This window comes from Panthera pardus, unplaced genomic scaffold (genome assembly GCF_024362965.1).
Source record: "Panthera pardus isolate Hobbes unplaced genomic scaffold, ASM2436296v1 HiC_scaffold_20, whole genome shotgun sequence".
NCBI classification, from domain to species: Eukaryota; Metazoa; Chordata; class Mammalia; order Carnivora; family Felidae; genus Panthera; species Panthera pardus.
The window spans coordinates 54,749,688-54,765,470 of NW_026526766.1; the positions used below are offsets into that span (position 1 = coordinate 54,749,688).

Genomic DNA, 15,783 nt, shown 5'->3' on the forward strand with positions numbered 1-15,783 from the left:
TTAAGCCTGAGCAAAATTGTGCAGCAACATCCTCTTGTTCAGTTTAAGTGGTGTTCCAGGACCAGGGGACTCTGTGGAAGAAGCAGAGACAAGGAACTCCACCTTCCATAATAAAAGGAGCAGAATCTTGGAAAGGAAGTAGCACTTTTAAAAGGGTGGCTCTTTGCAAACATCCTAGGGCTGGTGGAAAGGAAAGAGGGGGTGCAAAGGGAAAGAGCCAGAGATGGAGAGGGGCCCTAAGGGCTTTACCGGTGGGAGGCCTCAGTGCCTTCCTGACAGCTTGATGTATTTCAGTGCCAGAAACTGCTGACCATACCCTTTCTGTTTAAGTTAGCACATTTTGTTGGCTTCCTTGTAGGCATTAAGTGATTCTTTCCTAGCTCCCATCTATATTCACTTTACTCCCTTTAATACACTTATGTCTCGGCCCATTCTTATTAATGAAGTCAAAAAGTCCTGTTGTTAAGGATTTCAAGGTGGGCTAAAAAACAAACAAACAAACAAACAACCCAGCTGACTACAAAGAAGCAGTGAGGGCAGCTGGAGTTGCACCAGGAGGGAGGGATAAATTCAAGCTGCACTCCATGAAACCTGGAAAACTCCATCAGCTTTTCCAGATTCACTCCAGCCTCCATATCCCCAAGGACCTCATTGTCCCTAAAGAAAGCTATTAGTGTGCATAGACTAATGAGACCCTTCAGTCACTGGAACGGGAGAGACACAACGGGGAGTCCGTTTCTGCACACTTGGCAATAGGCTGCTGGAAACACCTGGTCCTTCTCTCCACCCCCCGGGCTCCAGTCAGGGCAGTGCTGGCTCCTTCAATCTTGGCTGCCCCAGGGCTTCTCCTAGAAGAGACACTCCTGAGGAGTCAGAAGACTCCTTTGGTGGGTCCTAGCTGCCATCTGGGACTCCTGCTCCCATCCAGGGGACACTGTATCACAGTCTCACCCTTGACAGTGGCTTTGGGGGAGGTCTTCTTGGAAGTGAAAAGGAGTTATTCATGAAAACCAAGGTAAAGACACTAATGGGGATCCATTGTTTACTTTGGAAATAAGGAATTATTCTCAGGTTATGGTGGTGGGGAAGGACACATAACTGTTAGGGCAGCCCTTGTTTAAACATGGATTCACCTTCATAGACTAAACTCATTTAGTGGCTACTCACACTTCCTCTGATAGAAACCAATCCTGTGCACAGGGAAGAAGCTGTGTAGCAGCCCCTCATCTCTCTGTGGGACCTCACTCCCCAGCAAGCACCACAAGGCACCACTTGGCAGTTTCCTCTCGGGATAGCACGAGGCCATATCCACCTCCACAGAACATGCACCATGAGTTCTAGTCAAGACTTTGTAAGTCTCAGGAGTCACGGCATCCACACAGTGATGCTATGATTCCAGAGTGACTATCTCACAATTCTGGGCAGGGCAGAGGGACTTACAAAAAGAACACAACTTTAGTCTCTCCAGGAGCATCCTGCTCTATTACAGTTTTTACTATGATTAATCAAAGGGTATTCAAGGCTTGTTTATAGCTTCTGTTAGCTGGGATAGTGAGAGTCTCTCCCTGAGGAAGCATCCATCCTTGGCTGAAGATTAGCTCCTGGACTGGCATAGATTCTCCCAGGTAATTATGTGCCTACAGCCAGCCTTCTGCAGTGAGGCCCAGCTCCTCTGTTCTCCTCTTTGTCCTAAATCATAGCACAGGCTTAAAAACAACCAAAAAAAGAGGCTTAGACTGCACAGCACACACAGACATGCACATGCTGTAGGTGGCATATAGAAACCGGGGTCCTGCTGGGCTGCTTCAGCTGTACTCATGTACCCCAAGAAGGGACAGCAATCTCCCTGAGCTTCACCAGTGAGGAGAGACTCAGGCACCCAGCTCTCCAGCCCACCCAGAACTCTGCTAACTGCTCCAGTGTGTCACCCGTTCAAGAACAACACTTGCCCCCTCCTCCTTTGGGTGCTTTGTTTACTGGTTTCCCTGAGGTCAGCTGACATAGAGCAAAACTTCCATCTCAGAGGAGGCAAACCTGCTAAGTGCGTCCAACTAGAATGCCCAGGGTCTTTTTTCTCCACCCACAGCATCTTTCCTCTGAGGGCTAGGAAAAGCCACCCTCCGCTGGCTGCTATCTGATGTCCACACCAGCTTCCTACTCCAGGTTCTTCCATTCTAAGGTGGGTTTAGTACTTTCCCTGTCATGGACGAAAGGTGTCTGAATGTAGCCATTCAGGGTTATATCACACTTCATTTGTTTCTGCATTCACTCTTTCATCAAATGTAGTAGCGTTCCTAGTTAGAAGCAGGGCAGTGGTGGTAGAAGTAAGACCACAGATTCAGAAATTTTTGAATGTTGGCATTTGCACTTACTTAAATTACATGCTGCAAGAAATGGGAGAAGCATGTATCAGCCTGAAGCTGGGTGCCTGCTTCACTTCAGCTCAGTTCTGCACACACCAGTGTTTCCTGGGTTCCCTGTTTACATTGAGCCTTTTCTCCTTTCTAGAAATTGTTTTGGAATTCACAGGGGAGAGAGGCCCTTGTGTTCATAAGTAAACAAACTTATGCATTACACTTGAAAAGTAACCCAAGGGTATATTTTTGTAGCCATGGAAATAACAGTAAACAAAGACAAAATATACATCTGAAAAGAGATTCAGATACACATTTGGAAAGAAAAGGAGACACTGCATTCCTTCAGAAGAAGGATGGGGATATGGCAGAGGTGGTAAAATACTACACATACTTGTATTCATTGAGTTTCTAACTTTTAGAATACATGACACAGACCTCTTCCAAATTCTGGAGTGTTGGGGTCCCTGTTACAGCATGGGAGGCACCCCGGGGGGGAGATACAGTTCTGGACCTGGGGTCAGGCTCCAGCTGACTACGATAATGATGCTGAACACAGAGAGCAAGACCCTACCATCAATAGGCTCACAGCCCAGAAAGGCAAATTCTCAAAACAGAAGCACAAATGTCTGCCAGGACATTTGACCCTTGCTGTGCATCAGAATCACTGGAGACACTGTAAAACAAAAACAAAAACAAAAACAAAACGGTCATGCCTGAGAGGCACCCAGTCTCCTGAATCTGAATCTTAAGTTTGGTTATCATCTCTACTGCCAAGATTTGCTGAAGCCTCCACACAACACAACTCCCTCACCCATGTGCCTGTACATGCTTCCATGCTAGATTTTATCACACTCCTCCTTACCTATGTGTCCACCTGCACTCCAGGTCCTGCTGGACTCTAATCCTGGCAAGTCACAGAAATACCTATCATATGACTAGAAGGCACTTTTTTTTTTCCTGAAAATGGTTGGATATTCAAAATTAAACTTAATAGTTAAGTTTTTACATTAATGATTGGAATCATATGTGATATTTCCTTATTAATTGGGATCCGGGCATCCCATTTATCACTCCAGAATTTAGAAGGAAATTTCCTGAGACAGACTCATTAGTTTAGGCAGTGACCATGGCCTAAATCTTTTTCAGCAGTGGGATTGAAAGGTGAGCCTGGGAAGGGGAGAGCTGTTAGGCTCTGACTTTCTTTCTTGGCCAGTGACTCACATGCACCTGCCTCATGACAAGGGGGCCAGAGAGTAGATGGGACACTGTGAGCGTCACCCAATTACCAATTTTCACATTTCAGAAAGACCTAGAAATAGGAAAACAACAGACTATGATAAGCCCTAAAACCATATCACATCTCTTTCCATACAGTTTATTTTCAATTGCCAATGTCATCAGCTGTGTCACCAGGCAGTGACATATACTAGTTCTCCTCAAAACCCCTCTAGTAGCAAATGTCCCACGGGGTCACCTTCTCAGTCAGCTGAGTCAGAATCACAGAATTCTGGAAATGCAAACCTGACAGTGATCTTCCTAATAAGAGGGGAACTGTTAATATTTCTTGAGTACCTACTATGGGCCAGCCACTTCATGTATTTTATTTCATTTAATCCTCACATAAACCCTGATGTGTAGGTTTTGTTGTTCTCATACATTGGATGAAAAAACAGGCCTGGGAAGGTGAAGTGATCTGTACAAGGTCACGTATCTAGTGACCCAGATCCATGTAACCTATAAGCCCCAGTTTCTCAAAGTGGAGACTGTATACAAGACAGCGTGCCTACAGTCAAAAGAATCCACATAAACACAACACATCCTCTGAAGTTCCAGTTTTATTCAATGGTAAATAATTTAAAAGGCCATTTTCATTAAAGCAAACATGCATTTATGATGGAGGGGGAATACAGATTTGCACAAAATGCAAAGATAAAACATGAAACTTTAGGAAAATTCTTACTTGTGGCAAGCTACTTCCGCTTTTGCCTCCCAGACCCCAAGGACTCTTACCATATGCCCCAGCCAGGAGGAAGATTCCCAAAGATTTAAAAACAGAGTCATAAGCCCAGACAGAATTTAGGAAAGGCACCCCCAAGGAAAAGATGGGGGAATGGCTTGTCATTAAAGAGCAAAGAGTAGTGACTCCATTTTGTAGGGAGATTCAATTTCAATATCCATCACTAAAGGAATATAAATCAGATAAGGCCATTTGTTGTCAAGATCCTACCCACCTGAGTGATGTTCTCAAGAGGCTTCCAAAGGTGTCCAGTCAGGAAACAAGAATCTACACTGAATGAATGAGCCAGTGACAACCCCTATCTTCCCCAAATTCCCCCAACAGGCACACACACACATCACTTCTTGTCTCCATCTCTCTCACACCCAGACCTTCCTGCCCCTAAATCCTAGGGATCTTTATTTCAAACACACACAGAATCATCTTTGAGGTGGTTGCAATCATCAAGGATCTGATTTTAAGCTAGGTAGGCCAGCCTATGCTCTGTTGAGGCTCGAATTCTTCCAGAGAAGTTAATCAGTGAATTTTGAAAAGGATGAAAGGATGGACTCCAGCCAGGCCCTCAGCCTAGTAGAGCTGGGCACAACTTCCTGGCATCCTGACATTAGTTGAAGTTAATAGGCTTAACTAAGAAAACCACTGACTAAGGCAAAACAGAGCATTGCCTGGCTGAGTTGGAAAGGAGACCTGACCCAAGGAAAGAGTAGTGGCACCACATCTACAAACCCATTGCAGCTAGTCTGCAGCTAACCCATGCTCAGCTCCGTAAACTCATCTGCTCCCTGATTCTACCGACCTACTGGTCTTTGCCATTCCCTTTGACTGGGAGGCTCTCTTCCTCACCCATTGCTTGACTAATTCCTACTTACCCTTTAGGCCTCAGCTTCAATGCCGCTTCTTCCAGGAAGATTTCCCTGATTCACTCCAGCCTAGCAACTTTTTGTTTACTCCCATAACACCCTGTATTTCCCCCATCCTAGTGGTTATCAGACTGCATTATACTAGTCTATGTACTTACTTGTGAATGCCACAAGGGCGTGAATCCTCAAAGACAATGCCCCGCACATGGTTAAGTGCTCGGTGAATGCTTTTTAAATCAATGAATGTTAAAGATACACTACAAGTCCCCAAGGATGCCCATTGGGCCACAGGAATACACTTTTCTGACAACCCAGCCACCTTGAAAGCCGACAGCAGTAAGAGGGTGCTTTGGAAAGGGCTGACAAAGGAGAGGAGCCCAGCAATTGAGTATCTCCCATGTGTACTGAGGACACAGAGATAAAACAGAAATGGTCTTTGTACTGGAGACACTCTAATGCAGGAAACTATTAGGGACACAATAGTAAGGACAGATTGTTTTTGGTACAAAGCTGAAATGGAGACAAATGTGAAAACCAAACTGGGTGAGCAATGCCTTTGCTTACATACTAATCTTACTTCTTAGAATGTCTCACTAGACAAATATTTTAGAAGGAAATATTAATGAGAACTCTGATATATGTAAAATGCTGTTTATTTGTAAAATAGTTGAGAGTCAACAAAACTCTTTCATATGTATCATTTTATTTCATTTTACTCATGTGTCAAATATTTCGGGGATGCTTCTTTATACTACACTAACATCTACTATTTGGCTACTTGGGAGGGTTCAAAGATAACTACCTTTAAGGAGCTTGGAGTCACATGGAGGAGATAACTTATAATTGTAATTTAAGGCAGATAGAGACAAGAGCTGGGTAAATCAGGATTATTTCTGTTGTAAGTGACTCAATCTGTCTGAACTAACAAAGGAATTATACTTCTCACATAATGAAAATCCCCAGGGATATCTTTATCCAGGGGCTGGAATAATGTATACCAGTCCCTTCTCTCAATCTCTTGGCTTTGCCTTATGCTGGGCTGGCATCACTCTCAGGCTCCATCATGGTAGCTACTCACAATTTCTGGCTCAAATCTTCCAAGACCTGATTTGACCTAACATTAGAGCTTCTCTTCTCCCACAGGTGTTAATGAAAATCATGGCCTGATTATCCTTGGCCTGAGTCATGATCATGTACCCTCTCATGAGCCAATCACTGAGCCATGGAACAGAATTAGCTAACCGATAACCCTAGGTCACATGTCCCTTCTCTAAGCAGGTGTGGGGTCAGGCCCAAACAATGGGCTGAAAGGAGAATAAATCTTGAGTAGTCAAGTGTCATTAACAACAATCTGATCAAATGCTTGAGACTTAGTCCTAACAACAGCTTTGTGTTTTCACGCATTTTACAGATGAGAGAGGTGAGACTAGTAAAAGCAAGAACAGGACTGGGATCTGGTCTTTTGGCTTAGTTCTGTGTCCCCTCCATTTGTGTTTGTTGGAATGTGAGATGTGACAATACTTCTTTGGATGAGACATTACAAAACATTCACAAGCATCATAAAACATTTCACGTCTATGGCTCTAATACCAGTGACACCTGCCCCCCATCACTGTAACAACTAAAACTGCTCACACATTTTCAAAGTTCCCCTTAGGGGGCAGCACCTCTCTCGCTTGAGAAAAACTGAATGTTACCCAAGTGAACCTTACTTATTATCAGGAGTTTCATCTTTCTCAAAGTTCCTAAATGGAAACTCTAACATTTGGCTTCAGAGATAGACTGAGCTTTTTATTGAACAGCCCTGAAAAATTCTCTAGTCTAACCCTGTAGGCCAGCGGTTCTGGTCTAGAGGACAAGGGATGAGTAAGGATGGCAGGCAAAAGATGGGCAAAGGATGTGCTCCAGGAAGGTGAGTGGAAAGGATTGGAGGTGGTAGGTCTTGGTTTCCCATTAATGCTCCTCTGCTTCAGGTACTAAAACCATAGAATTAACACATTTTTATCGTCAGGATTCAAGCAGTTTCTTAGGAAAGACAGTATTATCCTCCCTTACTTAAGATAAGAAATTATGGGCTTGTGGGAAGTAGAGTGTTCAATTCTGAACAGTACCCACTAAAAAAGATATTGCCAAATTGGTCTGCACTTTGATGGAGCAAACAGGATAGGTGGGAATTTGAAGCCAGCTCTTCACACAGAGAACACCTTCAGGAATAGGCAAAGTTACACCTGGGAAACACTCAAAATGTGACAAGAAAATTGGCCTCCTGAGATACTGAAGACAATCACCCAGGAATAGACTTGGAATTACCTTATACAGCCCAAATAGGCAGAACCAGGTCTGATAGAGGAACAGAAAACACATGAGCAATGGGAGATGTCTAATAGCAAAGTGAGTCATCTGGTAAGGTAGTAAGTTCTCCACTGCTGGAGGCATCCAACCACACCCTGAGATGATGAAGTGGGTTTGAAGTTTAGCCTCTTAAATGTACTCAAGAAACACAAAATGGATAAAGTTTTAGTGCCCCACGCACTGCTAACGGAGACTACATAGAGCGTGTGGGTTTTAAGTTATGCTCAGTTTCTACTAGAATAATAGTACCTCTTCTCCCCTATCCAAAAAGCCTATCAGAATGTAAATGTGAGAGACATTATTATGGGATAATTTTTTAGTCTGTTCTAATTAACAAAGGCAAAAAGGACATCTTTAACAAACTTGCATTCTTTATTGATAATGTAATACTTTTATCCAAGCAAGTAATCACTTGGTAACTATTGGCCTCAGCAGTCGCACTAGATGATCTCTAAGGTTTGTCCAACCAAAAGTTGAGTCTAAACCTAAAACTCCATGGGCTAGAGCACCTACAGGGTGTTTGGTAACCCTTACCCACAGGACTTCTGGCAGGTATGACATGTACTATTGTGCTTCTATCTCATGGGTAACTAGAAGCCCCCACACACACAAAGGTTAAAATGACTTTACACGTCCCCCTAGAATTGCCAGGGAAACTGGTAGCAAGTTTTAGAAAGCAATTGTGACTTCTCTGTGTCACTCCTTTGTCTGAAGAAATAACAGTTGAGACAGCTCTCTTTGTAAAGGGTCATCTCTGTCCGTTAGCTGGGCTCTGAGATAGAAAAGATGTTTGGCATTACCAGCTTCTAGCAGTGAAGCCATTTTAAATAAGAAATGCTATGAGATTGTGGGGTACCAGATCAGATATTACAGAGGCTGGAAAACTTGCGGTTTACCTGGAAATTCCATCGTAAGGACCTTTCCTAATCTTTGATCTTTGAAGCCACTGGAGCCGAGATACTTGGCCATTGCATACTTTCATGACATCAAGTCCCTATGAGTGGAAACATTCTTCTATTTTGTACTATAGGATTTGACATGAATTCTAGGTTGCTGCTTTGGTGAAATTACAAAAATGGATGTTTCTGGGGGACTCCAGGGACATTAGAGATTGTTGGAATCAATGCATAGAAATGTGGAAAAGTGGGACCTAGTCTTTGTCAAGAGGCTCAGAGAGTAGCTGTGCCTTATTCTCTTTGTTCTCACCAAGAAACAAGTAAATACGTTACTGCCACCATTGTCCCTTCCTTCACATCACCAAGGTCATTTTTTCTGCTATTCAGAATAAAGTGGCATCATTGTTGCCTAGTTGCAAGGGCTCATGGGAGGAAACATTCCTCCAAAGAGATCTATAACCTTCTAGGTGGTGTTATCCCCATTCTTATTACCGTGGTTAGACTATGTGCTGCTCTTCTTTTCAAACCTCTGCTGCAGCACCACCATCATCAACATGTATTTGTGCCTACTCATCCTCATGCAAATTAAAGCAGAGGTATTGCCTGGCTCTCATGGTGCTTACCAAAACGCTGAGCAAAATGAATATTCGCCGTCAGGCATTCAGGAAAAATATTTACTGAACACCAATATGTGCTTGCTTGGTATCTCAAGTTGATTCTACTTGTCTTGTTTCCAGATGAATTACCTTTCTGTTATGTTAGTTACCAAATATTCCAAATAAATGTAGAGGCAGAAGCTTCATAAAAATTATAAAAATAAGGTGACATATCTCAAGATCCTATAGTCAACTCTTTCTCCCTTCTTTATTCACTCCATACTTCTCCTTAGAGTGTAAAATGTCCTTTCATGATCATAATGATCACTTAAAGTCTACACCATCTGAATTTCAGAACTGAATATCCAACTACTGGCCAATCATCTTCAGAAGTCTGGCAAGAAATCAGATTCATGATGTCCCCAAACCAGAATTCAACATTTGACAACTGCTGACCTCTCCTCACTTCCCCCTCACTTCCCTTACCAACAAACCAGTTTTCCTCCATGTACTTCCAGTCTCAGCAGGTGGCACCAGCACTGGTCCCTCAGAAACATCACTGTCCAGCTGGACTCCTTTTCCTTTACCTTCCACCTTAAATCAGACAACATCTCCTACATTTGAACTACCAAAAGAGTCCTCACAACTCTTTTTCCCTTTCATTCCCACAGTCGCCACTGAGGTCCCAGCAACCCTCACCCACACTATTTCTCTGACTGGTATCTTGGCCTCTAGTGAAAAAACCTCTGCATGATTTTTCTAATACACCAATCTGATCATGTCAGCCTCCACCTGTCTCCCCCACCAAATACTTCCAAGTTTCCTCATCCCTTAAGGAGTAACATCCAGGAGGGATCTAACCTTGCATTTTCTCCCATTCTCCCTGCATTTAATCTCTGTTTTGGATTCATCCATCTTTACTCATCTCCATATTGCATATTAGCTCTTGCCACTATATCTTTGCTCTTGTTTCTCTGCCTGATTCTTCTCCCACTTCATCCATCTGGTAAATTCTTGTTTGTGATTTAAAATCCATGTTGTGCCACCTTTTCCTGGAATCCTTTCCTGACTCTCCTCTCCTTTTTGTCTCTGCATCATACACCTGCAGTGTCTATTCTTATCCCACCATTGTCACTGTAAATCCTCTAGTAAGCCATGAGCTTCTTGAGAGCAGGGATTGTGCCTTAGTTCTCCCTGCCTGCTTGGTTCTGGGTACTGAGCCTGGCAAACACTAGAAGCAAATGTCTCTTTCTAAGTATAAAGGAGATGCTCTCAAGTAGACTCCAAAGGGGAGGGAGGGAGAGAGAAGTGTGGGTTTTTTTTTTTTAAACCATCAACAATGTTTCTCATCCTTTAAAGATGAAAGTTTAGATTTATCCATGAGGGCACACTATTCCTTTATTTCTGGAAAACTTTAATGATCCTTTATGCAAAAGTGAGCTGTGATCCTCAATTGCAATGGGAGAGCTTCCAGAGACAATGTGGATCTAACCTGTTCTACATGAAAATAATAAGTGGTAGTCTTATAAAGAGGCATCCCCCAGATTATCATGCTACTGAGATACTGGCCATAAACTGAGAGTGAGGATGAAATGGGGTGTTTCCCTGAGTCAGTGGAGTAGGGATCTGGATCATATAGGCAGGAACTAGGCAAGAGCACTCATTTTGTAGGGATGCAAACTGGCTTAGCAGCATGGGCACAGGCTGGTTGTAAGGGCAGAGATAACCAGGAAGGGATCCTTGTAGGAGAACGTGGCCAAAGAACTTGATAAAAGATGCCTATGGTGTCCAGTTGTTGCTTTTTTCCTGTGGTATCTATCCATTGTTAAGGCATCCCTAACTCCCTGTATCATTCTATCACCCCTAGTCTCCTATAAAGTTTTGTGAAATGTCACAGCCCCATCTTAACTGAACTCTGGGGGAATTAATATAGTGGCCAATGTCTACTGTCATAGAATAAACACGAAGACCTCCAAAATAGTCTAAAATAGAGACAGAGTGTATTACCCACCAGGTAAAGAAGAATCACATTCCTTAAGAAAAGTCAGTGAGTCTCCTGCAAGCTGAAAGTGAAAGGGACAGGTACAATATGGAGACAGGGAAGTTTTTTCAAATTTCTGATTAGTTCAAAAGTGGATTGTACAGTCTCTCTTCAGACTGGCTACTTTTCTGGTTTAGAATTATTGAGACACAGGTATGGTTCGAAACAGGTTTGGAATGGGCTGCATTAGGCTCTTAGGGGTTCCAGTGTTGCTCACTGGGCAAATTTGAAAAGGCATGCTTGAGGCTTGGTGAAATTTTTATTTAATGTTTTTGTTGGAGTAAAACAGTACACAGATTGTTTATAACAGTCTGAGTTTTGACACAGAAAGTGGCCACAGTTCAAGGTCAGATGTCAGTCCAAGGTGACAAGCAACAACCAGGGTAAATTACGAAATGTTTCAGGGTTCCTGAGAAATTTCTATGGCACCCTGGAGATGCTTACCTGGTAGAATATTAGGGACTCAGATGATGGATATTTGGCTATTAAAAGAGAGAGACTTCTGAACTTGGAGCGACTAGGGCTACCAGGGTTCCTGAGTATCACCCCCAAATAAAATTACCTTGAAACCCAGTTCCTCCCTGCAATTAATAATATTGACTCTTACATTTGTATCAGTTGAACTCAGGGAAAACATCACAGCAGAGTTAAAGGTGGGAAACTGGATCTATTCTGCATAAAGACAATCATGCTCTGAGTTACACACCAACACCCACAGATGCCGGTTTTGTCTACTTAAGCAATGCAAGGCTTCCATAATTTTCTTTTAAAAATATTATCATTTCCTTTCCTTGAAAAATTACCAGAGGTATTGTTCATTTTTTTTTCAACACAATTGAAATCGTACATGGTAGGGAAGTTTTTAATTAGTCCATTCCGAGCAGGAACTGTGTGTGCTCACTGCAGTAGAAGCCTAATAAATTACTTCATAATCTCAACTGGAGGCTTTGTGTTGGAAAAGACTCATTAGTTTGCACCAGCAGCCAGCAGCTTCCTGTGAAAGGTCTTAGAAACATGCTGCAGTAGGTGTAGATCAAGTTGCTTGAGCAGAACTTCTGGGGCAGTGAAAACAAACAGGCCTGCATAGTAAGGGAAGCCATGCACATCCAAACTTCAGTGTCTGGGGACAAAAGAACTTTTGAAAATTGCATGCCAGCCCCTTCTGTCCAGTCCACATTTTCCTTCTCATAAAGCTTTTCTCCCCCATCCTCCCCACAAAAGGCTTGCTTACTTGCCTCTCTGATCATCCATATATATATATATATATATATATATATATATATATATATATATTTTTTTTTTTTTTTTTTTTTTAGTGTGGAGAAATCAAATGCTTGGAAATATTTGTCCCAGACTAGTAAGACAATGCTTATACAGTTCTGTTGAGATACACACACACACACACACACACACACACACACACCACAGATAGATACGTAACACCAGTGGGCAAAATGTTATTAGCCCAGCTGATAATAATAGTTCCTCTCAGGGGGAGCATAGGATTTGATATGTTAGTAAGTCACTTGGAGGAAAGGTTGAGACCCCAAGAGGCATGTTCTAATGATAAAAGATGTTCTCTAAATTGCTTTCTAAGGAGAGAGGGTTTTGCTGATCTCAGGGTTCTAATATTGTTACACCCTGGTGGTTTCGTAAAGAACTTTGGTTGATTGTTGGGGTAGAATTGCTCTACAAAATAAAGAGGTGAGAATTTGAAACTGGGGGTGGAGGGTTCAGGGAGAGAGGTGTGAGCCAAGAAAGCCAAGCTTCCTAAGCAAGAAAGGAAAGAAGGAAAAATGTACTTCTTAGCAGAGCAGGAGAGGTGAGGTGTCTTAGGGGGATTTTGAAGTTATTTGCTATAGCATGTACATGATAAACTCCTCCCTCCATTTACCCTAGAAAACAGTTTCCCAGAAGCAGACCCTGAGGCTAGGATTCCTGTGCAAGGGGCTTATTAAGGAGGTGCTCCCAAGGGAGATGAAGAAGGGAATAGAGAAAATGAGACAGGGAAGAGGGAAAAGTCAAGCTAAAATATGATCCAGGCAAAATCCAGCAGCCTGACTCCACAGGGAAACTCTGGAGTCTAAGTACAGCTCAGTGTTGTCCCCACTGGTTGTAAGGGAGCTGGGCTCTCACACTCCTGCACCTGTCAGTTATTGGTTAAGGGTGGGGTAGAGGAAGGGATAAATTCCCAAGCACTTCTGGAGACAGTGTCCACTGAGGAAGAATCGCACAAGGTGTTGCATGCAAGAAGCCCTAAAGGGGTAGGGAAGGCAGAGCACAAAATTGTAAAAGAGGAACTGAGGAGATCTGATACAACATTGATAGTGTCCACAACATAAATCTATAATAAAGTCTACATTTGCTCATCATTGATAAGTGTATGAATCCATTCTTTGTGGTAATTTAAAAAAAAAAAACCCAATACATGCATTCAGGTCAAAATCTTTAGGGAATGAAAGCAGACTGTCCTTGTAGGTGCAGAGAATGAGGAACATCTGACATCTAGGTCTACAGGCTTTGGGAACCAATCTTACAATTGCATCCAAATATATTATGTATACTCATGAAGCTATACTGCTAATGCTATATTGAGGGAATTCCTGTTATCAAAATGTGATTTCTATGTGGGAGGTGCATGTATTCACATCTCTAATCATTTCTGTTAGTAAAATGTCCATTGCTCCTGCTTGCCCACCTAACAGACCAGCTCCAGCCCCTTGCTCCAGCTTTATCTCGGCCAAACTCCTGCCATGAGCTGATCCTCATCCACACTCCATGCCACTCTGGCACAGTGGCCACAACTAAACCTTAACATGCACCAGACACGGAGCCAATATTGGTTATGGGTGACACTTAATCCTAACAATAATTCCATGCCTTAGGTATTACTTTATTTCACAAGCGAGAATCCTGCGCTTGACTAGGTAAAGTCCAAGTTCTCCAAATGGGTAAGGGGGTAGGGCTGTATTTGGACACATGACCTGGTGACTGAAGAGTCAGTACTTTTAGCTGCTGTTCTCCTTTCTCCATGGACATTGCCTCCCCTTCTAAAGCCTTTCCCCATTTCAGAATGTCAAGACAAAATTCCAATGCTATATCCTCCATAAAGCCTTTTAAATTAGGCAGAATTCTTGGAGGGAAGGGATAGAAATCCAACAGACAAGAAAAGGAAAATTATTGGTTTGAACATTTGGGAAAAATACTGGCATGGTCTACATGTTCAAAGGGATTGCCATAGGAACCAGGACTTAATAGGGACTTAATGCAGCTAGAATCTTCATTCTACCTGTATAGTTTATTCTACACCTCCATCCCAGCCCAATAACTCCAGGAATATGAGATACCTGTCTCTATCATTATCCATTTATCAACCCAGAAAGGTCCCTGATTGCCCCTATTTGGGTCATATGCTTAACCCCTGCCTTAATCTCAAAGTTCAAGGGAATGGAGTATTATGGTCAGTGAGACCAAGGAGATTGGTTTGTTACATGAGGAAGGAGGTGGGAAAAAACCACTCTGACCAGTTCACAACAATCGCTCCTACACTTCATTATATTTCTATAAAGATCCAGACAGAATTACTGTTTCACTTTCACTGGCATAAAACAACCATTAATCTCACTCACAGACTCTATGGGTCAGGAATTTGGATGGGATACAGCAGGGATGGATTCTCTCTCTTTCACAGCATATTAGGCTGTAGATAAAAGACTTGAAGCCAGGGGTTGGATTCATCTGAAGGTTCATTCACTCACGTGTCTGGCAGTTGATGCTGGCACTCAGCTTGAGGTTCAGTTCCTTTCCACATGGCCTCTCCATGTGGTCTCTCTGTGTGAGATGGTTCAGGTTTTCTCACAGAAAGGTGGCTGGTTTCCAAAGCTGAACATCCTGTGAGAGAAAGCCAGGTGTGAACTGTATTGCCTTTTCTAACCTAGCTTCAACCTGCCGCTTTCAATTTGTTGGAGCCTCACAAGCTTGCCCAGATTCAGAGATTGGGGAAGAGACTCTACCCCTTGATGAGATGTGGCAAAATTCTGGAAGAGAATGTGGGACCTGAATTATTGCTGTAGACATTTTTGGAAAATACAGACTGCCACACATTTTTCCCTGTGAATTCTCTTTGTCATATCTTCCCTAAATTATTATAAACTCTATGAGATATTCATTTTTGTATTTCTATGCAGTGCCTTGAGCAAGACCCTACACACAATAGGTCTTCAAAATATGTTGGTTGGCTAAATATATCTAACATAATGGCATCAAAGTTTTCCCACCAACTAACTGTGACTGTGAGAAGAAATACAGCAACATCTCTGAGACGGTTCACAAGCTGAGAACATTTCACTAAGTTATGGTTTCTAAACATTCTGGCTTAGCAGAAAATTACAAATCATTTTATTCAAATTATATCTAATGCAGAATCCCAGTATGTAAAACACATTTGGGGTGGGGGGAAAACAGGTGTGGAGAAGAGGGAACCCTGGTGCACTATTGGTGGTAATGTAAATCAATACAGCCACTATAGGAAACAGTATGGAGATTCCTCAAAAACTCAAAAGTAGGGGCACCTGGATGGCTCAGTTGGTTAAGCATCTGACTCTTGATTTTCGCTCAGGTCATGATCCCCCAGGGTTGTTGGATCAAGACCCATGTTGGGCTCT

General features: G+C 42.7%; 1 long non-coding RNA gene across 3 annotated transcripts in view; it reads right to left on the minus strand.

The window, feature by feature from the left end:
• Positions 1-11,474: 11,474 nt before the first annotated feature.
• LOC109252054 (uncharacterized) overlaps positions 11,475-15,783 on the minus strand; it is a 169,591-nt gene continuing 165,282 nt past the window's right edge. For 2 of the 3 annotated variants that reach the window (XR_002073829.2, XR_008424225.1), the window contains 2 exons: positions 14,878-15,010; positions 11,475-11,791 (listed from right to left, as the gene is read on the minus strand). This is a non-coding gene — a long non-coding RNA (uncharacterized LOC109252054). Of the gene's footprint in view, positions 11,792-12,073; positions 12,240-14,877; positions 15,011-15,783 lie in introns of those variants that run through there. The other variant, XR_008424226.1, reaches the window with a different exon arrangement.